A 24,114-nucleotide genomic window follows, 5' to 3' on the forward strand; every position below is an offset into this window, starting at 1 on the left:
CTTTCACCATGCTAGCTGCCTGTATCGGTTCTTCACTCTTGGGGACCTTGGGTTTTCTTGGCCAAGGGCAAGAGACACCCTGAGCTATTTTTCGGGGACTTCCAAAATATGAATAGAAAAATTCTTCTATGATTTCACCATTAGGTATGACACTGACAGTTGGTTTCTGATATATATTCTGTTTTTAGAATTTTAAGAATTTTAAAAGCAGCAAATGGATATTAATTTCATCAAATCACCATAATCATACTCATGATGATGGTAACCAAAATGTATAACTGTCTTAATTTTTTTTTTTTTTTTGCTTTTTAGGGGCGCTCCTGTGGCATATGGAGGTTCCCAAGCAAGGGGTCCAGTTGGAGCTGCAGCTGCCGACCTACGACACAGCCACAGCAATGTGGGATCCAAGCCACGTCTGCAACCTACACCACAGCAATGCCAGATCCTCAACCCACTGAGGAAGGCCAGGGATCAAACTCATACCCTCATATATACTAGTTGGGATCTTTCTTTTTTTTTTTTTGTCTTTTTGCCATTTCCTGGGCCTCTCCCTTGGCATATGGAGGTTCCCAGGCTAGGGGTAGAATGGGAGCTACAGCTGCTGGCCTACACCACAGCCACAGCAACGAAGGATCGGAGCCTCGTCTGCAACCTACACCACAACTCATGGCAACCCTGGATCTTTAACCCACTGAGTAAGGCCAGGGATCGAACCCGAAACCTCATGGTTCCTAGTCGGATTCGTTAACCACTGAGCCACGACGGGAACTCCTACTAGTTGGGATCTTAACCCACTGAGCCACAATGAGAACTCCTATCACTATCTTACTATAAGCCAACAATGATTAAAAACATTACGATATTCATATATTTCAATATATTACTTTATTTTTAAATTTTTGAGTTGTAAAATAACACATAAAAGCTACCATCTTAACCATTTTATTGTATTTATTTATCTTTATTTTTATTTTTAGGGCTGCACCTGTGGCATATGCAAGTTGCCAGACTAGGGATTTAACTGGAGCTGCAGCTGCCACCTACAGCAATGCAGGATCCAAGTCTACCACAGCCGCAGCAATGCAGGATCTGAGCTGCATCAGCGACCTATGCCACAGCTCGAGGCAACATCAGGTCCTCAACCCACTGAATGAGGCCAGGAATCAAACCCACATCCTCATGGATACTACTAGTGTTCATTACTGCTGAGCCACAACAGGAACTCCCTATTTTATTTTCTTTACTACTCTTTCTTTTTTTTTTTTTTTTTTTTAGTTTTTAAAAAGCTTTATTGAGGAGTTCCCGTCGTGGTGCAGTGGTTAACAAATCCGACTAGGAACCATGAGGTTGCGGGTTCGGTCCCTGCCTTTGCTCAGTGGGTTAATGATCAGGCGTTTCCGTGAGCTGTGGTGTAGGTCGCAGACGCGGCTCGGATCCCGCGTTGCGGTGGCTCTGGCGTGGGCTGGCAGCTAGAGCTCCGATTGGAACCCTACCCTGGGAACCTCCATATGCCGTGGGTGCAGCCCTAAAAAAAAAAAAAAGACATAAAAAAAGGTGACCCAGTCATCCATAGACACATATTCGGTTCAGTTGCGTCAAGTACATTCTCAATGTTGTGCAACCAATCCCCAGAACCCTCTTCATCTTGCAAAACAGAAACTCTGTACCTGATGACCAACAACTCCCCATTCCTTCCTTCCCCCAGCCCCTGGCAACCACCATTCTGCTTTCTGTCTCTGAGTTTGACCACTCTGGGAAGCTCGTATAAGTGAAATCATATAGAATTTGTCTTTTATAACTGCCAGGGAGCGAATCCTCATGGTTACTAGTTGGATTCACTACAGCTGAGCCACAACAGGAACTCCTACTTCTTTGTCTTGGTGACCAGTAGCTCCAAGTGGCTGGTGGCTCTGCCTCCTCCTCCTCCTCCAGCCTCCTTAAGCCCCCTATGCCCGCTCCTGAAAGAGCTTGGTCCAGGCAGACCTAATCACCAGCCTGCTCCTGCCTGGGTGGGTCCCCAACACATCACCTCCTGGCAAAAGACACACTTGAAATATCCATCCCTTCTGGAGCTAGCAGAGCCTGCTCTGCACTTTTGTTTTAATGTCAGCAGACACACTGCTCACTGACACATAAGGACAAGCCACTGAGCATGGACTGTCTGAATGCCAAGAGCCAAGGCTGTCACGACACATTTATTTCGAGCTCTCAACATGCTGCCTTGTTTGTTTGAATCCCCAGTTAGGTAAGCCAGTGACATAGATGGGAAAGTCAACAAGATTAAGCAAAATGCCTGCAGTGCCTCATGCAACAGCCAACCCCCTGATGGAATACCTTAATAACTGGCCGTTTGGGGCAAGTTAAGGCAAAGACTCAGGCTTTTAGCCAGTAGTGTTGGTGGCAGAACCCTCACTTATGCTGGAAAAAGAATTATATTATTAGAAAGCTTATGTAATTGAACAAGAGGAAGGGCAGAGGTGGAGCTGGGCTTCCAAGACAACGAATGCCAGCAACTGAAATTTCACCAGGACCCTGCCTCAACTCTCCTTTCCCTGTGTGTGGACTTCTGACTTTACTTTCACTCCATTTAAAAATTTTGTTCACTCCATTTTTTCTTTATGGTGGAGGGGTGGGGGGGAGAACATGTGCTGGGTTTGCCCTGAAGTACATCTCCATCCATCTTCCACTGAAGGTATGCAGGACTGCCATCTACGGTTGTGCAGGTTGTGCACTGCCCAACTTATGGAAGCACTATTCACATCAGAGTCTCTGGTTGAGAAGCAGAAATGTCAGGGATGCTCGGCTGAGCATGGAAAGCACTTGACATTTTCCTAGCACTTCCCTCTCTGCTCCAGCCAAGTCACACTATGTCCTGCCATCCTGAAGGAGGGGGTTCAAAAATCCCCATTCAAATCCTTAAATGGGAGGTTCTTCTAATGAAGACCCTTCAGAATATATTAATTTTTGTCTTTTGTCTTTTTAGGGCTGCACCCGCACCCCATGGAGGTTCCCAGGCTAGGGATCCAATTGGAGCTGTTGCTGCCAGCCTATGCCAGAGCCACAGCAACACCAGATCCGAGCTGCATCTGCGACCTACACCACAGTTCATGGCAACGCCAGATCCTTAACTCACTGAGCAAGGTCAGGGATCGAACCCGCAACCTCATGGTTCCTAGTCAGATTTACTTCCGCTGTGCCAAGATGGAAACTCAAAGAATATCTTTAAAGGGCAAAACTTTAGGAGAGTCCCCCCACCCCAAGCTTCATGAGGACAAGCAGAAGATAATTAAACCTGTGACAGTGAAACCCGTGCAGGTCCATTAGAACAAAAGAAAGGTGTACGAGAAGTGGAAGAACCCTCTGAGAAATTCAGCCCTTAACTCCATGACCGGTGACACTAGAACTCTTAATTCTCAAAGTTACTTCCACCTTTTTGTAGGTTTGGGGAGAGTTACCTACCTCAGAGATCTCTCATCTTGGGGTGGGTTGGGAGGTGTTGACCGTGCATAGGCTCCTAGGTGCTCTGGTGTTGAACATGTGTGGACCTGAGGGGCTCTGGTTTGTCCTGCTTGGGATGCTCAGCCAAGACCCATCTCCTTCCTTTTTTTTTTTTTTTTTTTTTTTTTTTTTGGCTTTTTAGGACCCAAGGCATATGAAGGTTCCCAGCCTAGGGGTCGAATCTGACCTACAGCTGCCAGCCTACACCACAGCAATGCGGGATCACAGCCACATCTGGGACCTACACCACAGCTCACAGCAACACCGGATCCTTAACTCACTGAGTGAGGCCAAACCTGTATCCTAATGGACACTATGTTGGGTTCTTAACCTACTGAGCCACAACAGGAACGTCTAGCCTTTTCTTTATTGACCTTGTCTAATTTGGGATCGTGATTATTATGTGAATTGAGAACTGTTCTTTATTGTCTGGGAGACTGTGTAAGGCTGCAAAGCTTTGTTGAACTTACATATGAAGACACCTGGGTTTGATGTCTTCTTTGTGAGAAGATTGTTAACTACAGATTCAATTTTTTAAAGTATTATACAATTATTTAGGTCTTCTATTTTTCCTTAAGGCACATCTGTCAAATATTTTCCAGGAATGTGCTCATTTTACCTAAATTTAAAATTTTATGGGCATTAAGTCAAACACATGGTTCTCTAACCTTTTACTCTCTCCTCTGACTGTCCCAAGTCCTTTTTTTATTCCTAAAATTGTTTGCCTATGTCACTTTAAATATGGGTATCCTCACTTTCTGCAATTTTACTTTATTTGGATCATTTCAGTTGTCATTTTTTCAGTAAGGATCATTTTTTCCTCACTTTTTAAGCCCTCAAGATCCAAAAGCAGACACATGGAATTTTTCTTACACTTCAGAATCAGGTGAGTTCTTCTCCCACTGCAACAATGAAAATTTATCTTTCTTTTCTTGTGTAAACACTTGAAGATCATCTCTTACAGGCCATGCAATGAGATGCTCTATCCAGCCTCTAACTTCTTCACATCCCAACATAGACATCTACTCCCCCGCCCTTCCCCCACATCAGCTTCTGAGTCTTCCTTTTTCTTCCTTTTCTGAACATCTTCCCATCCCCCCTTCTCGGTTTGAGCCCTTCAATACCCCACTGCGGCGCACCACCTCCAAGAATCCGTCCGACTGTGGAAACTGATTGAAGTATGACTCTACCGGTTCACAGCTAGCCTCCAAGCTCCCGTAGGACCCTTGCTTTCTCACACTTGAAATACAAAATTTAGTTAGAAAATATAGTTTCCCCAGCTTGGGTCCCTGCTCAACCCTTTGTCAGAAGAGGGCAGGAGACATTATTGACATTCCCAACAAGACAGAGTTCAACAGGAAGGGTGAATGCGGCAAGAAAATCAGGGAGAAGGAGCGGGTAGGTCAAAACTACAGATGTCGTAACCAATCTGGTGGGTAGTTGGGAAGAGGCAAGATGGATACTTGGATACTAGACGGGTCAGCGTTTCAGCTCCAACCCACTAGGGGGCGCCAAAGAGACCGCTTGCGCGGGTTCCGCCCGGAGAGCCGCCGCTCTGGGCCGCAGCCCGGGCCCTGACTGCATTTCCGCCGGCGCCCGAGCGATGAAGGGCGGGTCCTGCATCCGAGGCATCCCCGATCCATCCAGCATCTTCTCGCGCAGTCTTCTTCGACCCGCTGCCACAGTCCCGGCGCCCCAGGTGAGTCAATGCGGGGCCGCGCTGCCCAGAACCCCCGGCAGCCTGCAAGGCCCGTGCTCCATCTCCCCGCCCCCGACAGGAGGGGAGACCGAGGCCCGAGAGGGCGGGGAGCGCCGGCCGCAGGTCCCCTCGCAGCCCATCCCCTCCCTCGCGTGTGGACTTCTCAGGACTCGTGTCCGGCCGGTGCCATTTCAGAGTATCGGGTCCCCCGGCCTCACCCGCCCCTTGGGGAGACTTGTCCCAGCTGATAGCGAGAAGCAGGCCCGGCGACGCGTGGGCCCAAGGTCCTCCCGCAGAGGGTCGTGTGGGGCCCGAGGAGCACCGGCGTCCGCTGCCGTTCACCACCCATCACTCTGAGTAAAGCGTTTCATCCCGCAAAGCCGCTGGTCGGATGAAACCAAATCTGTAGCCCATGTTCTCTCAGTAACCTTTAAAGGAAAGTGTTAAAAATCTCCATTTTACAGATGGGTCCTTTGCGCTTTAAATTGAGGACGCGCCCAGGGCCCCAGAGAGGCAGAGTCTGGCTTCCTGTCCCCCTGCTTTGCACTCACGCCCTTGCCCACGTTTTCCCTGCCCAGGCCCTGCGCAGATGAAGACCCTCCCTCGGACGGCTTTGCGGGCCCTGCCTCAGCCGTCGCCCCCTTCTCTCCTGCAGGACCCGGACCCGCGCTGCAGGGGCTGAGTGCCCCCTGGGTAAGTGCTGCTGCTCCTGGGGGCTGTGGCCTTCCTGCCCCAGCGCAGTGGGGTGGTTCTGGGGCTCCGGGGGGCGGGGGGAATGTGGGAGTTGTCTGCCAAGTCCTGGTGCAGGAGGATGGGGCTGGGACTGGGGGCCAGAAGGGCCTGGGGTCAGAGCCTGACTCAGCTCCTCGTTATCTGTGGGATCTGGGGTGAGTTATTTCTTTCTCCTGAGCTTTACTTTCTTTGGAGTGGGAGTTGGGGCGGGGCGGGCAGAGGCCTGGCCTGTGTTTTCCTTTTTGACCCCATAATGCCTGGTCCACAGTAGGTACTCAGCTGGTATTTGTGGGGTGAGAAGCAATTGAGGCATTGTCATCTGAAGTTGGTCTTCCTGGGCCCTGACTTGATGAGGGGAGATGGGCTGTTGCCATGAAGTGAGGGTGGCCCTTGGGGTCCTGGGTCTGGCTGGGCCTGTTTCCCCAGGCTGGGTGGAGAGCCGGCTGCTGATGTGGGCTCCTCTGCCTGGCTCTCCTCGTGCCCTTCTCTGCCCCAGCCTTTGAAAGTGGTCATGGGCTGCCAGTGCCCCAGTCGTTGATAGCACAGGGAGAGGACCTGCTGAAAGCGCTTCCCCGTGTTTGGAGGGCCTGTTGTGTCCCTTATAAATTCTGGAGCTTTCCCACACACCGCCCCCCCCCACCGCTTTTTAGAGGCCTCCTGGTACCTGGTGTGTGTTGAGTGCTCCCTATGAGAGGCTTAGTGCTCGTTGCTAAGAAGTTTTTTAAAAAGGGCGATGAAGCATAGACTGTGTCTAAGGAGCTATGGGGGGGCCATGAACCCATAATTGGGTAATTTTCACCAGGGACCTCCCTCCAGAAAGCCACATCTGCCTCCCTTGCCAGTCTAGCATGTTTCCTGGTGTGCTGTAGTCTGGGAAGTGGCTTAACATGAGATGGGGGTTCTAGTTGTACTTTGTGAAAATCATTGATTTTCTTGGCTTTTTGTCTCTCTGTTCTGATCTCAAGGTCGGCGTCTGAGTCTTGCCTCCCCGTAGGCTCAGTACCTGGCACGTGTCCAAGGCTCAGCAGCTGTACCACAACCACCCAACAGGAGAGAAGGAAAGGAGAGGTGCACCCCGGGGATGTGGTGAGGCCATCCCGTCATGGGGAATCAGAAAAGGACTGCGTCTTAGCCAGCCAGCTGGGGGAAGGTGGGGGTACCTCTTGTGTTTCCTTTTCTTGGAATTATTCTCCCTGGTGACCGGTATATATCCATTTGAGGCCCCTTGGCATGAGATAGAGCCCAGGTCACCAGGGGAGACTTAAATAGACACCAGACCTCACCTCGGAGGCGACCTAAGGTGCTCCTGCCCCTTTGCCCTCCCTGTCCAGACCAGGCACTGCCTGTCAGGTGCTGCACGCTCCCAAACCTGTCCTGGATTTTCCATCCTCTTCAAGATTCACCTTCCCAAACCTATACCATGTCATCAGAGACTGCACAAAAGCTGATCTGAAAAGTCTTCTCTGCCTCAGATGCAGATGAATTGTCATCCCGTGGAGGGTAGTCAGTTTCCTTCCTGCTCACAAGAAGATGGTGTGGCTCAGGGGATGGTAACGACAGCCCCCATTCATGAAGTGGCTAGCTGTTGTACCAGATATGTAGATAAGTTGCCTGGGCTTCTCGGGACATGTGACCAGGTGGCATCTGGGTTGCTCACCCAGGGCTTCTTGATTGTTGCAGAGGAGGCAGCACCGGGCAGAGGGGCCCTTGAGAGATGTCACCATCCTGTTAAGAAAGGGCTGGACCACAGCGCTGCAGAGGTGAGCTCTGTTCATTGGAGGTCTGGGGCTTGGCATCCCGCAAGTGCCCACAGTTCCCCTGGTGTGATGTTCTCTGGGAAGTAGGTAGAGGAGTGACGAGGGTGGCTTCGTCCTGGCCTTCTCTGGGGCCTTCAAGAACACACCTGGTTTCTATTTATGCCCTTGATTCTGAGAGCTCTTCCTCAAATGTTGGCAGCAGAACGTGTGAATTGAAGCAGGGAAGGGAGTTTGGCATATCCACCTGTACGTGGGTCTCCGTCACTTCTCTGCCGCCTCCTAGCTTTGGGACCTTCTCTTACCTCTGGTTTCACCCTCTGGAAAGCAGGACTCAAATGAGGCTATTTGTCTTCAGATCACATGGCATCTGTTTTTTACAACCTGAGACCTCTTTCACTTTTCCTTCGGAGGCCTCTCCTGTCTGGGCCACGGGGAAGGCTTTGTGCAGGACTGGAAGCAGTTGCTGGGTCCTTGGGCTCCACTGGGCTTACTACTCCCAGGCCTTTTCCATGGGCCTCCTTTTCCAGCAAGCCCCCGTCTTTCCCTGCCCCTGCACTTGGACATGATCACCGGCTGCCCATGGCCCGTTGGTAGGCAGTGCGGGCGGAGGGAGCGTGGGCAGGTTGTCCCGCGCTTGGAGAGTCTGCTTCCTTACCCTGCAGTTCCAAGAGCTTTCCCACCCTCCTGCTGCTCCCCTCATACTCCTGGAGCCTCCAGGGCTTCAGGGGCTGTCCTGTGTGCGTTAGTGTCATTGTTGGGGCTTTTATTTCCTGCCCTGCTGTTGGGAACCGGACTACATGTGCTGCGTGAGTTCCCCTGAATGTTCAGTTGCTGCCACTCGGCCATGGCATGTTCCCATGGGCCTGGCCTTGACACCCTTTTCTGCCCACCACTGGTGAATGGCACGCTGATTAGCGCTGGCCACCCTGCCGCAGGCCATCCGCCGTCTCCCTCTTTAGAGTTAACTACTGTTCTTTTTATGAGGAAACGGCGTGTCTATTCAGGAAATGATCACTGCCAGCATCTGCAGAGTGCTTACTGTCTGGCGGCTTCTGTGCTGAGCCCTTTTCTGCTGCCTGCCATGCGCTGTATGAGCAGGGGCAAGGCAGGTGCTCATTCTCAGCTTCTTGTCCGATGCAGATGAGTCCACGGTGTGCAGAGGCCGTCGTGGAAGTTGTCGTGTCAGCAGCGCTGTAGACCGCAGTGTCCTTGAGGTGAGAGCTCTGGTCCATCCTCTGGAGTGTTGGGGCCTCACAGTAGTCACGTGAGTTCTCAGGGCCCTGGGTGCAGATGGAGGGGAGCTGAGAGGTGAGATGAAGGCAGCACCCACGAGTCCCAGATCTGCTCACCACCTCAGCCCCAAGCAACCTTGATCACCCCTGCACGTGTCTTCAGTGGCCGCCAGGGGTGGGCCTCGTGTCCCACTTGGGTACTGGGAGCTCCGGTTCAGGAGTGTCTGCCCTCCGTCCCTCGAGCGTGGGCAGTGCATATTGGGATGGAAAGTGGGTGGACCAGAGATGCTTTCCCTCTGAGTTTGATGCCCCTTTTGCCGCCATCTCAGTTTGTGACCTTGTCTTCTTCATTTGAAAATCCAAGCTATGACAGAGATGATTTTGTGGTACTTAGGACCGCAAAATGCCTATAATTTCCAGCCATGATATTTCCTCACTGTTTTTGCCCAAAGTGACTCCTCTTTGATTCCCTTTGGCAGGGAGGTCCTGTTGGGCTTTCACAGGAAAGAATGGCCACCCCTGGGCTTCTGTGCTTGGCCGAGTCTTTTTGCTAGACTCAGTGTATCCTCTAGGCCACTGGCACCTGCTCATCTTCGTAGATCTCTCTCTGCCTTGCGTGCACCTGCATTCAAAAGTGACCACGGGCTGGCCGTGCTCTGGTCGTTGATAATGCAGGGAGAGGAATTGTGGAAAGCAGTTTCCCGAATTTGGAGGGTCCACACCTGTCCCTTTCAAATGCTGGCGCTTTCACACACTCCTGCTTCTCTCCAGCCCATGCTTTCTGCACTCAGGCACTGGGAGCTGCGTGTGACAGGCAGTGACAGGAGACTTCCAAGCCTAAGCTTCCTGTTATCAGAGCCAGGCTGTGTCGTGTCGTGTTGAGATACTTTAGGGGGTGTAAGGAGCCAGGATGAATTACGTATAATGAATAAGTATGGTGTTGGGGGGGTACATAGTGATTGGCATAAGACTTTCTAGGGGAAGCAGCTCTTTGGAGGTGGTGGACTGGGCAGGCCTTTGAAGGGGCGGGTGTCATAGGCAACAGGAAGGGCTTCGAGGGGAGGGGAGGCACACAAGGGTGACTTGAGGCAGGGGTGAGCACGAGCACCGGGGAGTCAGGTGCACAGATAAGTGATGGCTCTGGGAAGTGGGGGACGGCTGCTGGGGTGGTGGGCTGAACAGTAGGAGAGAACAAGCTCTCCAGCCATCTCTCTGCCAATTCCCTTTACTCTGTCACCCTGAGAAGACCCATTTTTCCAAGACAGTGTTCATTCTGACTCTTCTCTGGGAGCATTGAGATTCCTTTTTGAGCCAAGATTGGTGTGGAAAAAAACACTGCAGCTCATCTCTGACTAATTGGGGACGCTTTCATGGATGTCACCTTAAAGAAAGATGAGGTAATATTGGAATTCCCTTTGTGATTCAGCGGAAATGAACCCGACTCGTATCCATGAGGATGCGGGTTTGATCCCTGGCCTGGCTCAGTGGGTTAAGGATCTGGCATTGCCATGAGCTGTGGTGTAGGTCGCAGATGCAGCTTGGATCCTGCGTTGCTGTAGCCTAGGATGGCAGCTACAGCTCTGATTCAACCCCTAGCCTGGGAACTTCCATATCCTGTGGGTGCGGCCCTAAAAAGAGAAAAGAAAAAAAAAAATAGATGAGGTAATATTGGGGAGCAAACTCTTGTCATGCCCTCCTGGTCTGTGGCCTCCTCGTTGCTCTAGGGGTGCTGCTTTGGAAGAAGCCTCGGGGGTCAGAACCACTCGCCCTCTCAAGGTGAGGACCTGGGTCCCAGCTCCCCCGGAGGGTCCTCCTCATGGTGAGTTACTGCCAAAGGGCTGCGTCGGCCTGTGTTTCTGAGATGGCAGTGCCAAGCTACCAGCCTCATCTGACTTTCTCCTGTAGGTATTTAGGGGCTGACCGCGGACACTGGCGTAGCAGCGTGAAGCAGGATGTTGTCGCATGACCATCGCCAAACCTTTCTCTTCTGTTGCCTCAGCACAGCGTGGAAGGACTCTGCCCTCTGTGTGAACAGGGCAGAGGGGAAGTTCTGGGGCTCCAGGGACTTGGGGTTCAGAGCTGGAGACCTTCTACTGGCTCCCAGCAGGTGCCTCAGAACACTGCTGACCAGGAAGACTGTGTCTTCCCATCTGGACCAGGTCATCCCGTGGCTTCTGTGTCTCCCATTTGCTCCTAGTATAACTTTTTAGAACCAGGAGTTCCTGTTGGAGTCTTGTGTGCCGTGCATCTTATCTTCTCACCCACTTAAATAAATCTCGAAACTGCCCTGCTGCATGTTTTTTCGTTTTTCTTTTTCTAATCCCTGTCTCCATGTGCCAGCAAGGCTGGGTATGGAGCCATGAGGTCACAGGGCAGGTCTTCCAGTTTTTATTCCTTGAGACCTTCCTCTTAGCACATCCCTGAGGCTTGACCTAGGGATGTGGGGTGGGCTGTAGAATTGACATGGGGCCAGATGATCCCAAGTGCTGTGGGGAGCCCAGGCTTAGGAGAGAAGGGAACTGCTGGAATTATTGGTAGAGGAATGTGTGCACCAGGGCTTCAGAAATGGTAGAGGTGGAGGTAAAGACAGCCAGGGGCCACAGTCCTCGAGGAAGGCGGAGAGCCCCGAGCTCTGCGGGTGAAGGGACACCGGGTGACTGGGGAGATGGTTTTGATCGGGACTGGGAGTGGGATGTACGAGGCACAGTTGCCCTTGGGAGAACCGGGGGTGTAAGGGCTAGGGTTGGGGTGGCTCTAGTGTTAACAGTGCGGGTACGTGGTGTTCTGCTCGTTTTGCAGGTGTCCACACAGAGGAACTCTCCCAAAGGCCGTGGTGGAAAGGGAAGAGTTCACTGTCTGTTCTTTCCATTGACCTTGGATCACCTTGACTGGGGCAGAGGTAGAAACCAGGTGGTCAGGCTCACATTCATGTGGTCGGTGCCTGGATGGCTTCTCTCAGTGGGAGGCATCCTTGGGGCCTGGAGGGTCTACTCTGCCAGCTGGTTCCAGCAGAGGTCCTTATTACTGCCTTGCTCCATCCTCCGTTCCTACCCCAGGGCCATTTGATGTCTCCTATGTGCTCTATTGATGACCCCCCCATCTACCAGTTTCATCCCACCATGGCCCTAGGCCCATGTCCCCCAACTTGGCCAAAGCCCCTCCTTTTCAGTGAGATGTCCCTGCTGGTTATCACCTTGGCATTTGGAGACGTCTTTGAAACCAACCATCCCCTCTCATTCCAAGCAGCTTCCCATCAGCTTCGGTAGCAGTGTCCACGCCCCATTCCCCTCCGCTTTATTCTGTTTATTCTCTCTTGCTTTTCCTGACCCCTACCTCAGTCCTATAGCCTGGGGGTCCCTGATGCCCTTTTTACTGTGTTCAGTAAGAGGGGGCAGTGATGGAGCAGCGGGAGGAAAGGAAGAGGCGAGAGGGCCATGGTTGGTGAAGTGGAGGGGAGCAAGTCACATGGTGGTAGTGGCATCGTCTCTGACCGTGGCTTGGCCCATGGGTACCAGAATTTCCTTTGTAATTAGCTAGACTGGTCAGCTTGTGAGGGTTTCCATCATTCCTTGCCGTGTTTCCACAGCATCCTGGTATCATGACTGGACAAGGGGGTTAGTGAAGAAATGCATTAAAGCACTGGTTTTGCAGCCCCGGGCACCCAATAAGGTCTCAATAACCTGATCATTGACTTGCTCACTTTCAAATTATAAATGATGCTCACCCCTGCCCCAGCCTCTGAGGTCTGCCTTCTGCTACCCTCACCCACCGGACCCTCAGCCCCAGCATAGGCTTCCCACGCTCAGGGGAGACACGCGGGGCCCGCGGTCTGCCCGTGTACCCTCATCTCAGGCCCCGAAAGTGCCACAGGCCCCAGTCACACTTCCACGTGAGGTTCCTGAACACACTCCCCTTTTCCTGGCTCGTGTGCCAGAAATGTCCTCCCATTTCAGATGCTTGCCTGGCTCAGCTTGGGTCACTTCCTGCAGGAAGCCTTCACTGGCTAGACCTCCACCCAGACTGGATTCTCTGCCCCTCCTTTGATTCACATCAAGTGTCACTTTGGGGCAGGCACAATTCTAGGAAATGGTAAATGAAAGAAAACAAAAGAGCAACCCCCTGCCTTTACAGGGTTTCCATATTAGAGGAAAGAGACGTACAGAGAAGGCCTCACCTGGTAGTGTGATTCGAGTAGAGTAAGGGGCTCACCTTTGGGCGCTGGTGGCAGCCTGTGCAGCCTCCATCACAGCATGGACCAGGGACCGGAACATGCTTTCCCCCAGGATAGCAGGCCCGGGGAACTGGGAGGGTGAGAGACCTTTGAGGCCTCTGCAGGGCATCATCTGATGGCCAACATCTGCCATGTGATGAGGGTGGCAGCCAAATCAAGTTAGGATCAGCTGGTCAACCACAGCTCAGTGGACTTGTGCCATCACCCAAGGGCAGGCCTAACCCGTGACCTTGGTCTAGGACCAAGAGCAGTGCTAACCAAGCCAGGCAGGTTACCTCTTGAGGGGTTCTGAGTATGGCAAGAGCTTAAGTAATTGGTTATTGGAACCAACACCGGAAGAGATGGAGGAATTAATTCCCTTTAACAGTAGAGTGCAAAGGTGCAGAGCCTCGAGCTCCTATTGTGAGAGAAGCATTTCTTTTTCTTTTTTTTTTTTTTGCTTTTTCTAGGGCCACTCCCGCAGCATATGGAGGTTCCCAGGCTAGGGGTTTAATTGGAGCTGTAGCCGCTGGCCTACGCCAGAGCCTCAGCAAGGCGGGATCTGAGCCACATCTTCGACCTGCACCACAGCTCAGGGCAACGCTGGATCCTCCCACTGAGCGGGGCTAGGGATCGGACCTAGTCGGATTCTTTTTTTTTTTTTTTTGTCTTTTTGCTATTTCTTGGGCTGCTCCTGCGGCATATGGAGGTTCCCAGGCTAGGGGTCTAATCGGAGCTATAGCTGCCAGCCTACACCAGAGCCAGAGCCACGAGGGATCCGAGCTGCATCTGCAACCTACACCACAGCTCACGGCAACGCCGGATCTTTAACCCACTGAGCAAGGCCAGGGACCGAACCCGCAACCTCATGGTTCCTAGTCGGATTCGTTAACCACTGCGCCACGACAGGAACTCTCTAGTCGGATTCTTTAACCACCACGCTACAATGGGAACTCCCAAGAGAAGCATTTCTTGAACGTTCATAAGGAGAGGATGAGATTCCAGTTTCCAAACCATGTTCGTGCTCCACAAGGCCTGGCTGTAAGCAGCGCTCAGACTTGCTGTGAGGCCTGGGGTTCATTTTGCTCTGAATTTTTATAAGACGTGGCCGAGTGACCAAATTCTAATCTTCCTTTTTAGGGCCACACCCACACCATCTGGAGGTTCCCAGGCTAGGGATCAAACTGGAACTTCAGTTGCTGGCCTGCACCACAGCTCATGGCAACACCGGATCTTTAACCCACTGAGCGAGGCCAGGGGTCAAACCCACCACCTCATGGTTCCTAGTCGGATTCGCTTCCTCTGAGCCACGACAGGAACTCCTAGTCTTCCTTTTCTTAAGAGCCCTTAACATTGACTATCACTGTGACCTTACTGGAGGGAGATAAATGAGTCTCTGTAAGAGACTGAAGGTGTTACTTACCAGCACAGTGGCTGACACAGGCAAAGAGCTCAATCTGTGTTTACGGATGAGGGATGAAGCCTGTGGTGGCCTTGACCATGGGCACCAGGAATAGCTCTCCAAGGCCCCTCTGCCCTGTGACTGCAACTGCCATGTCACCAGGATACTTATTTCCACCTGTATCAAGAAGCAACTGATCTGGAGTTCCCGCTGTGGTGCAGCAGGTTAAGGATCCAGGGTTGTCTGCAGCAGCTCAGGTCACTGCTGAGGCATGGCTCAATCCACAGCCTGGCTCAGTGGGTTAAGGCTCTGGCATTGCCATAGCTGTGGCATAGGTTGCAGCCGCAGCTCTGATTCAGTCCCTGACCCGGGAACTTCCATATGCCATGGGTGCAGCTGCCCAGAAAAAGAGAAAAAAAAAAAAAAGAAAGCAAAAAATCTGAAAAAGAATGTGTGTGTATGTGTGTGTGTCTGAGTCACTTGGTTGTAGACAGAAATTATCACAACATTGTAAATCAACTATACTTCAATAAAACTTTTAAAAATGGAAAAAGAAGCAATCGACTGAAATGATTGAGTCTGTTGAATTCTGATGTAGTCTTTTAGTTGCTGTGGGGCCTGGAGCATGTTCCTTTGTCTCCTTGAACTTCAGTTTCTGGCTCTGTAGTTTGACCATCAGGATAGGACCTACCCCAAACAGTAATAATGAAATGAGGTGATGCATTTTTATTGTTTTTATTTTTATTTTTGGCCACACTCGAGGGATATGGAAATTCCCAGATCAGGGATCAAACCCATGCCTCAGCAGTGACCCAAGCTGCTGCAGTGACAACACTAGGTCCTTAACCCACTGTACCACAAGGGAACTCCCACAGATGATTAACCTGCCTCACACTGAGTGCTTTGTGCCTGTCATCTATTTTTATTTGATGAACATGTCTAGCATGTTGACAGTTAAAATGCAGAACAAATATAAAATGTCATTGTGACAGATTCATCTGTTAATGTGACACCATGAATACTCACTTCTTTGCTAATTTGAAGACATCCCAGTGGGGCTGGCGTTAATCATAGCTTCCATTGATCGAGCTTTTATTAAATGCCATGTGCTCTACTAATTAAGCCTATATCTAGAAGTACTCCATTTAGTCTTCACAACGACCCATTGAGGCAGATTTAATTATCTTCTGTTTCATATACGAGGAAACCAAGGTTCAGAGAAATAAAGGGACCAATGAGCTTCTGTTGAGCGGCCCCACTGGTTTTCCATTTCCTGGAGTATCAAGTAGTGGAAGATGTTGCAGGCTGATTTCATAAATAGCACAAGCACATGAGGCTGTCAGATGCTTGTTTGTACTGGAAAACTGGAAATTAGGATATTTGACTATTCCCTCCATCTGTTTCAAATTATTGCCTAGTAGCCAGGCTTCTTAAAATAGTCCTCATCTGAATTAACAGTCTTGAGGACTGAACTTGTGAACCTGGCCTTGACGGAGATGATGGGAGTATTTCAGTCAACGCCAGAATAGCAAGTGTCCCTCTCACTGAGGTTGTGTCTGAAGCAGGAGTCATCCTAGGTCTTCTGAGCTTGAGGAAACCTTTGCAGGGTATGACCGAGGTGGTCCAGCAACCAGGATCAGGGGAAAGGACAGCCTTGATCCTGTCAGCAAATTGATGCCTGGTACCAGAGCCCCCAATGAAACAGCTGGTGAGGGTTATAGAGCAGAGCCAAGCCAGGAGAATGGAGAGCTAGGAAAATGAAGGTTTGTCCATGCAAAAAATATTTGTTAGTTACTTTGCTGAGAATCGGGACACAATGACCAGTAAGAAAGGTTCTGTCCACATGGAGATAACATTCAACAATATAAACAGGAGTTCCCGTCGTGGCACAGTGGTTAACGAATCCGACTAGGAACCATGAGGTTGCGGGTTCGGTCCCTGCCCTTGCTCAGTGGGTTAACGATCTGGCGTTGCCATGAGCTGTGGTGTAGGTTGCAGACACGGCTCGGATCCCGCGTTGCTGTAGCTCTGGCGTAGGCCGGTGGCTACAGCTCCGATTCGACCCCTAGCCTGGGAACCTCCATATGCCGCAGGAGCGGCCCAAGAAATAGCAACAACAACAACAACAAAAATAAAAATCATTCTTCAGAAGAGCACACATAACTAAAAAAAAAAAAACAAACAAACAAAAAAAAAAACAAAACAATATAAACAGTAAGTTCTATTTCCAGATATGTGTGAGACAGTCACTCTGAGCCAGGCCTTGCTCTAAGCTGGTCACACAGCTCTGAACAAAGCTGAGAAGGAGCCTTGTGGAGTGTATGATCTAAAACATTACTGTCCAGTGGAAACCAACATATGTAATTTATTTATTTATTTATTTATGTCTTTTTTTTTTTTTGTCTTTTGAGGGCTGCACCCACGGCATATGGAGGTTCCCAGACTAGGGGTCCCATCAGAGCTGTGGCCGCTGGCATAGCCACCAGCCTATGCCAGAGCCATAGCAACTTGGGATCCCAGCCGCGTCTGCAACCTACACCACAGCTCATGGCAACACCAGGTCCTTAACCCACTGAGCAAGGCCAGGGATGGAACCTGCAACGTCATGGTTCCTAGTTGGATTCGTTAACCACTGCACCACGACGGCAACTCCGAGACTATCTTTCTTCCACTGTATGTTCTTGCCTCCTTTGTCATTGATTAGTTGACCATAGATGCTTGGGTTTATTTCTGTCCTTTCTATCCTGTTCCATTGATCTATATTTCTGTTTTTGTTTTTGTTTTTTCTTATTGAAGGTTCTTCTGCACCAAATCAAGAAGATGGCCAAGTTTTGTGTGTATTTCCTTGTCTTGGAGATTTTGGGGTTGAAGGCTCCAAAGTAGAAGTGTTTGGAGAACTCCTCTTTATTTTTTCCCCCTTTCTTTATTTTCCCTAGAAAATTTGAACAGTACAAGTAATAGACTTGACTTTTAAAAAAAAACCTTTTAGGAGTTCCCATTGTGGCTCAGCAGTAACAAACCCAACTAGTATCCATGAGGACCAGGTTTGATCCCTGGCCCCTCTCAGTGGGTTAAGGAATCAGCATTGCCATGAGCTATGTCATAGGTTGCAAGTGTGGTTCAGATCTGGCATTGCTGTGAGCTGTGGTGTAGGTCGCAGATGCGGCTCAGATCCTGTGTTGCTGTGAATCTGGCGTAGGCCAGCAGCTATAGCTCCGATTAGACCCCTAGGCTGGGAACTTCCATATGCTGAGGGAGAGCGGCCCCAGAAAAGGCAAAAACACAAAACAGAACAAAACAAGACAAAATAAAAGAGCTGTAGTTCTCTCGTGCCTCAGTGGGTCAGGATCTGGTGTTGTTACTGCAGCGATTTGGATTACTGCTGTGGTGAGGGTTCGTTCCCTGGCCTGGGAACTTCGGAATGCTGTGGGTGTGGTCAAAAATAAAACATAAAACAAACAAATGAACAAGCAAATACAAGAACAGGCACACTCCCTCCATGTGGGATAAGTATGTGTGATTTGGACATTTTGACTGAAGGGGATCTTCTGGGGCATCCGAAGTCATTCCAATGGGGGTTCAAGTTGGCAGTTAAGACTGCCTGGAAAATGGTGCTTTCAGGGGTGAATGAAGTGAACTCAGAGGAGCTCACAAGGACTATGAGGAGAAGAGGAGGACACTAGCCAAGACCATCCTAGTGTGGGCAAGGCTTTAGGCAAATATTTTTTGCATAGTCCCTGTCTGTATAAACAGTTTGCTTAAAAATATATTACATGGAGTTCCCACTGTGGCACAACAGGATCAGTGCCATCTCTGGAGTGCTGGGACACAGGTTCCATCCCTGGCCTGGCACAATGGCTTCAGGATCTGGTGCTGCTACAGCTGCATTGTAGGTTGCAACTGCAACTACAGCTTGGATCTGATCCCTTGCTGTGGCTGTGGCTGTGCCCTGGCAGCAGCAGATCTGATTTGACCCCTAGCCTGGGAATTTCCATATGCCACAAGTGCAGCCCTAAAAAGTTAAAAAAAAAAAGAGGGTTGAATAATTCTTCAAAAAGAAGAAATGAGAATGAGACCCACAGGGGATGGACCTGGTCTGGGACTGGGTAGACCTGCCTGAATGGCACTTGTGGCTCTGGTCAGTCCCAACCATTGGAATGAGACTTAGAAATTTTTTTTTTTTTTTTTTTTTTTTTTTTTTTTTGCTTTTTAGGGCCTCACCCTCAGCATATGGAAGTTCCCAAGCTAGGGGTTGAAATTGGAGCTACAGCTGCCTACCTACACCACAGCCACAGCAACGTGGGATTTGAGCCCTGTCTGTGACCTATGCCACAGCTCACGGCAACGCCAGATCCCTGACCCACTGAGTGAGGCCAGGGATCGAACCCACATCCTCGTGAATATTAGTTGGATTTGTTTCCGTTGCACCACAATGGGAACTCCAAGACTTAGAAAATTTCAAGATAGAAATTTCTGGCTAATAGGACCCACATGGGACCTGGTCTAGTTTAGGGCACCTCACTAAGATGGCATTGTTGGCCTTGGAGGGGCACTTAGAAAATTTTGAGAAATACCAATCCAAAATGTAGTACTTAAGGCACAGGGTGTGGGGCAGGGGACCTCTTACTTAGGTCTAGTTCCTCTACAACTGGATATCATTCACTAAGATTTAACAACCCAGCAAGAAAGTGGGTTCAGTGCTGAGCTAAAATGCATCTTCTATCCATCCGACAAATGTCCGCTGAGCACTTCCACTGTGCTGGTATTGCGTTAGGTTCAGGAGAAATAGAAGTGGATTTTCTCAACTGTTATCCACACACCAAGATAGTTCTGCACAACTAACAAAGGAAGAAAAAGAAAAAGAAGGGGGGAATTGGCTACAGATGACATACCTCTCATGTATCTGTTCAGTTAACAACTTTTCTCAGTTATGCTCTTGAAAAGTGTTCCAGTTACTATGACTGCATATAATTCACCCCAAACTTAATAGCTTAAAACAATGATAATATGTTGCTCAGGAATCTGCTCTTTGGGCTGGGGTTATCTTATCTCTGCCCTGCTTGTTTCAGGGAGGTTGGCTTGAAGCTTAGGAACTGGAATCATCTGAAGGCTTCCTTATTCACATATCTGGCCACTGATGTTGTCAGCTAAGATGTTATCTCAGGTCGTCAGCCGGAATATCTCCACATGCTCTCTTCCTGGGGCCTGGGCTTCCTCCCAACATGGTGACTGGGCTTGAAAGGTGAGCTTTGCAAAAAGGTGGTAAGCCAGGTAAAAGCTGTATCCTCCTTTATGATCTGGCCCCCGAGGTCCCATAACATGCCTTCCACCCTACTGGCCGGAACAGTCGCAGACCCCAACTAGATTCAAGGGGAGGGAACACGGATCCTGTCTCTCAGGGGGAAGATGTTGGTTACCTTGTAAGAAGAACTGGGGATGGGTTATACATGTTGGCATGGTCAACTTAGGAAAAAAGTCTGCCACAAAAGGGTGATACAACTGTTTTTTTTTTTTTTTTTTTGAGTGCGGTGCCTTTAATACACAGTAATTAAACACATGACACAAAGTGATAATTTGATTTATGGTTTCCACTGAAGACAATTCCCCAATTTATTCTACATTTATAATTAGAATTTATGACATAGAACAAATTTGAATTGTGCCGCTTGGAGAATCCATAATATTTTATTCTGTATATGTCTCTTCAGAATTGTGCATGCACACTTCCCCTACATGTTTCAAAATGTTCTGATTTTATTTTATTTTATTTTATTTTTGGTCTCCAGGGCCACACCCATGGCCTATGGAGATTCCCAGGCTAGGGGTCTGATCGGAGCTACAGCTGTCAGCCTACACCACAGCCACAGCAATGCAGGATCCGAACCATGTCTGTGACCTACACCACAGCTCATGGCGACATTGGATCCTTAACCCACTGAGTGAGGCCAGGGATCGAACCTGCAACCTCAGGGTTCCTAGTTGGACGTGCCTCTGCTGTGCCACAATGGGAACTCCCCAAAGTGTTCTGATTTTAGTCTTAAAATTTCCCAAGATGTTTTGCTTAAGAGAAGCCCTCAAAAATTTTTAAAAATTGGCAAATAAAAAGGTGCAGAATTATAATATCAGCTTTAAAGAATGACTTACTTACATCTTCCCCCTACCACCCCTAATCTAATATTAAATCTTGTTTTCTTGGTCAGTACATTAGTCCTTAAAATCTTACAATTTATGTGGAAGCCATATTCTTTTTTTTTTTTTTTTTTTTTGTCTTTTTAGGGCCACACCTGAGGCATGTGGAGGTTCTCAGGCTAGGGTTCCAATCGGAGCTGTAGCTGCTGGCCTACACCAGAGCCACAGCAACGCCAGATCTGAGCCTTGTCTGCGACCTACACTACAGTTCATGGCAATGCCAGATCCTTAACCCACTGAGGGAGGCCAGGGATCGAACCCGAAATCGCATGGTTCCTAGTTGGATTCGTTAACCACTGAGCCATGATGGGAACTCCAGGCTTCTTTTGTCCTTCTGTTTTACCTTCCTTGGCACAATCCTCCTCATGGTCCCATGGTGACTACTGCACCTCCAGGCATTACATCTCAGTTCCAAGCATCAAATAGCAGAAGGGTTAAGGTCACAAACTTCTCTAAAGACTTCTTTTATTCAAGCTCTCCACTGGGACTCCTGCCTTACATCTTATTGACCAGAAGTTTGTCTCACTGCCTCTCCTAGCTTCAAGGGAACTGCATGCTTTGCTTTTCAGTCTCTGTAGTTTAGAAAGGCAAAGGATAAGCGGTTGGAATAAATATTGAGAGCCTTTTAAAATGTTTGCCTCTTACAATGGAAGTGTATTGCTTTGATTCACAAAGTGTCCCGGATATAGCCTTGTTCTAGTCTTGGAACATTCTCTTTCTTCTTCTCCCCTCTAGCTACTTTTCTGGGTGTGTGGGGCGGCTGCGGGGGGGGGGGACAACAAAATCTTGAGGAAATATACTTCTCCTTGGAGTTTCTGTCATGGCGCAGCGGAAGTGAATCTGACTAGGAACCATGAGGTTGCGGGTTAAATCCCTGGCCTTGCTCAGTGGGTTGAGGATCCGACGTTGCTGTGAGCTGTGGCGTAGGTCAAAGACCCAGCTTGGATCCACGTTGCTGTGGCTCTGGCCTAGGCCAGCAGCAACAGCTCCAATTAGACCCCTAGCCTGGGAACTTCCACATGCTGTGGGTGCGACCCTATAAAGACATATATATATATATATATATACATATATATATATATATATTTATTTTTTTCCTGTAAAGATACCAGTTCCCTTGTCAGGCCTTCCTCCATGGTCTCTTCTGAGGGTAAGGAGGAAGAGTCAGCATCTTTTTCCATTCTGCTCTTTTCAGACACGGTGACTTAGGCACTACTCAGAATGATCCCTTCCTCTCTGAATATCAAGGACGTTCTCAAGGCCAGGTTTTCCCTCTTCTTTCTCAGCCCAAGTTTTCTTCTTTACATGTCCAAGGCATTTGAGCTTTAACTCTCTGGTGGTGTTTCCCTCGTTGAAGTTGGAACCAAATGATTGCAAGTAGTTCTGTTTACAAAATGTGCGGTGTAACGTAGGTGCTCAAACTGGTATCTCTTGCTGTTGTTATTACTATTAGTAATATCTCGTAGCCTATGTCAGACTCATCTCCTTAATGACTGTCTCTGAATCTGATGTCTGATTCATCTTTGTAACCCACACCTGGTCTGGAATTGAGTATTGCTTGTAATGCTATAAAGGGGGCAGCTGGTAAAGGGCAACATTTCAAAGGGAAGGGTGCTGTAATGGTGGGACGTGATGAATTCCTAGAACCTGAGTGGGAGGCAGAATCTTTCAGAGAAGACGCTTACTCTGTCCGCACCTAAAACAGGCGGAGTCCCGACTGATGCCTAAGGACCTGTACTGCGATGAGGTAAGAGCATCCGTCACTTCACTGCTCCTCTAGATCCGGAAAGGGAGGAGGGATTCTGCCCCGCGCGGTGAACTGGGATAGCTGCGCACGCGCAGCTTCCAGCTCCGAGTCTCGGGAATTATTTGACGCCGCCGTTTCGGCCCTTCAGAAGTCACTGATCAGGCGCAGCGCGCACGCGCAGTGGTCCATTCGACTCCGGGAGTTATTTAACGCTGCAGCTGCTGGCAGTCGGAAGTTGCCTGAGCAGAGCACTGCCGGCTGGCCCTACCGGCCTTCGTCGTCCCTGGCGCCCTCGGAGAGTCGCAGACGTGTAGACGGAGTGACCGCTTGCGGACAGCCTACCGGGACAGCGAAAGCGCCGGGCCTATGGCGCGGGTGGCGTGAGGCGGAAGGCCGAGTGCGGCCCGCGGCGGCGACGGCGCCCGCCCCAGCGATGCGGGCCCCGCCCGTCGCCTCAGGTAACCGGGCGGCCCTCCCCATCGCGGCCGGACCCTCCCCTCTCCTCCCCTCCAGGCGGCCCAGGGATGGCTAAGCTTTGTTTCTCGGCCCCGGTGGTTCTAAGGCCCCAGCCTTTGGAAGTATATCTCTGCATTTTGGCGGGGGTGGGGGGTGCGCCTGGCCCTGGAGTCGGCAGCTTCTGTCGGCTCTCTGCAGACCTAGGGGCTGCCTGGGTCGGGAAAACTCTCTTCTGGCAGCCTGGGGGAGGGGGCGGGTCTGGAGCAGAGCTAGACAACTCCGGCTTAGAATCTGGTCCAGCAGCAAGGTTGGTCGAGTGGCTGCCGCCCTGTCGGGACGATGCTGCCCATTGCACGGTGACATTAGGAGGAGAAAGAGTTAATTATGAGAAGGCACATCTAACCCTCGTTAAGCGCTTTACTCCACACCGGGCGTTGTGCCAGGCCATTACGTTCACCTCATCTAACTTCACAACAACTCGGTAAAGGAGGATGATTATCCCCATCTTACTGACGAGGCAACTGAGGCCCTGAATGCTTAGGTGACTTCCTTGCCCAAGGTCAGAGAGCCGGTAAATTTGGACCCAGCCAGTCTGACTCCAGATTCAAGTTCTTAGCAATTAGGTCAGTGGCTCTCCATCTTCGCTGCACGGAAAAATCACCTGGGGCAGCTTTTAAAGATTCCTGATGCCCAGGTAGCATGGCCAGGCCAATTAAGTCAGCACGTTTGGGAGCAGGCTTGGTGGGGAGACAGCAGTGTTTCTTAGAGATCCCCTCATGAATTCATCGTGCAGCAAAGTTTGGGAACTGCTGCAGTAGATCATTTTGCATCTCAGTAAAACATTTCAGTGTTTCCCCAGTTTAAGTGTGTAGGAGAATCCTCTGTGAGCTTGTTAAAAATGCACGTTCCACCTGCAGAGATCTTTTCATTAGGCCCACTGACTACTATACCTTGTGAAAGCTTGTTGGGGTTGGGAAGTAACTTTCTGTACAGGATTTCTGAGTCAGCTGGACCTTTTAAAGTGCGTGCATCTCATGCAAAACTGTCAGTTTGCCATTTTCCTGAATACACAGTCCTCATGAATATAGTGTTTCTAAACTCTGGGTCTTGTTTGCATACGCCGTTCCTCTGCTTAGACTATCCTCCATGCTTTCTCCCTGCTCCACCCAGACCCACACAATGCTGCTCTTTC

At 49.9% G+C, this 24,114-nt stretch overlaps 1 protein-coding gene and 1 long non-coding RNA gene across 12 annotated transcripts in view; both read left to right on the plus strand.

Moving 5' to 3' along the window:
• Positions 4,996-11,209, plus strand: LOC100622037. 5 transcript variants are annotated; one of them, XR_001302120.2, is made up of 9 exons: positions 5,046-5,197; positions 5,776-5,890; positions 6,895-7,079; positions 7,610-7,689; positions 8,097-8,276; positions 8,827-8,900; positions 10,184-10,315; positions 10,643-10,737; positions 10,824-11,209. It is a non-coding gene; the product is annotated as an uncharacterized LOC100622037 (long non-coding RNA). The 5 variants fall into 5 exon arrangements; XR_002339961.1 differs by having other exon boundaries at positions 6,895-7,015; XR_308778.2 differs by lacking the exon at positions 8,097-8,276 and having other exon boundaries at positions 4,996-5,197; positions 6,895-7,015.
• The window catches only part of RALGAPB (Ral GTPase activating protein non-catalytic beta subunit), a 99,148-nt gene continuing 97,676 nt past the window's right edge, over positions 22,643-24,114 (plus strand). For 4 of the 7 annotated variants that reach the window (XM_021078132.1, XM_021078135.1, XM_021078133.1 and 1 more), the window contains exon 1: positions 22,667-22,924. The gene's annotated coding sequence lies outside the window, so the exon portion shown is untranslated. Of the gene's footprint in view, positions 22,925-24,114 lie in introns of all 7 variants that reach the window. The other 3 variants (XM_021078139.1, XM_021078138.1, XM_021078136.1) reach the window with 3 other exon arrangements.

Source organism: Sus scrofa, chromosome 17 (genome assembly GCF_000003025.6).
Source record: "Sus scrofa isolate TJ Tabasco breed Duroc chromosome 17, Sscrofa11.1, whole genome shotgun sequence".
Classification (NCBI taxonomy): domain Eukaryota; kingdom Metazoa; phylum Chordata; class Mammalia; order Artiodactyla; family Suidae; genus Sus; species Sus scrofa.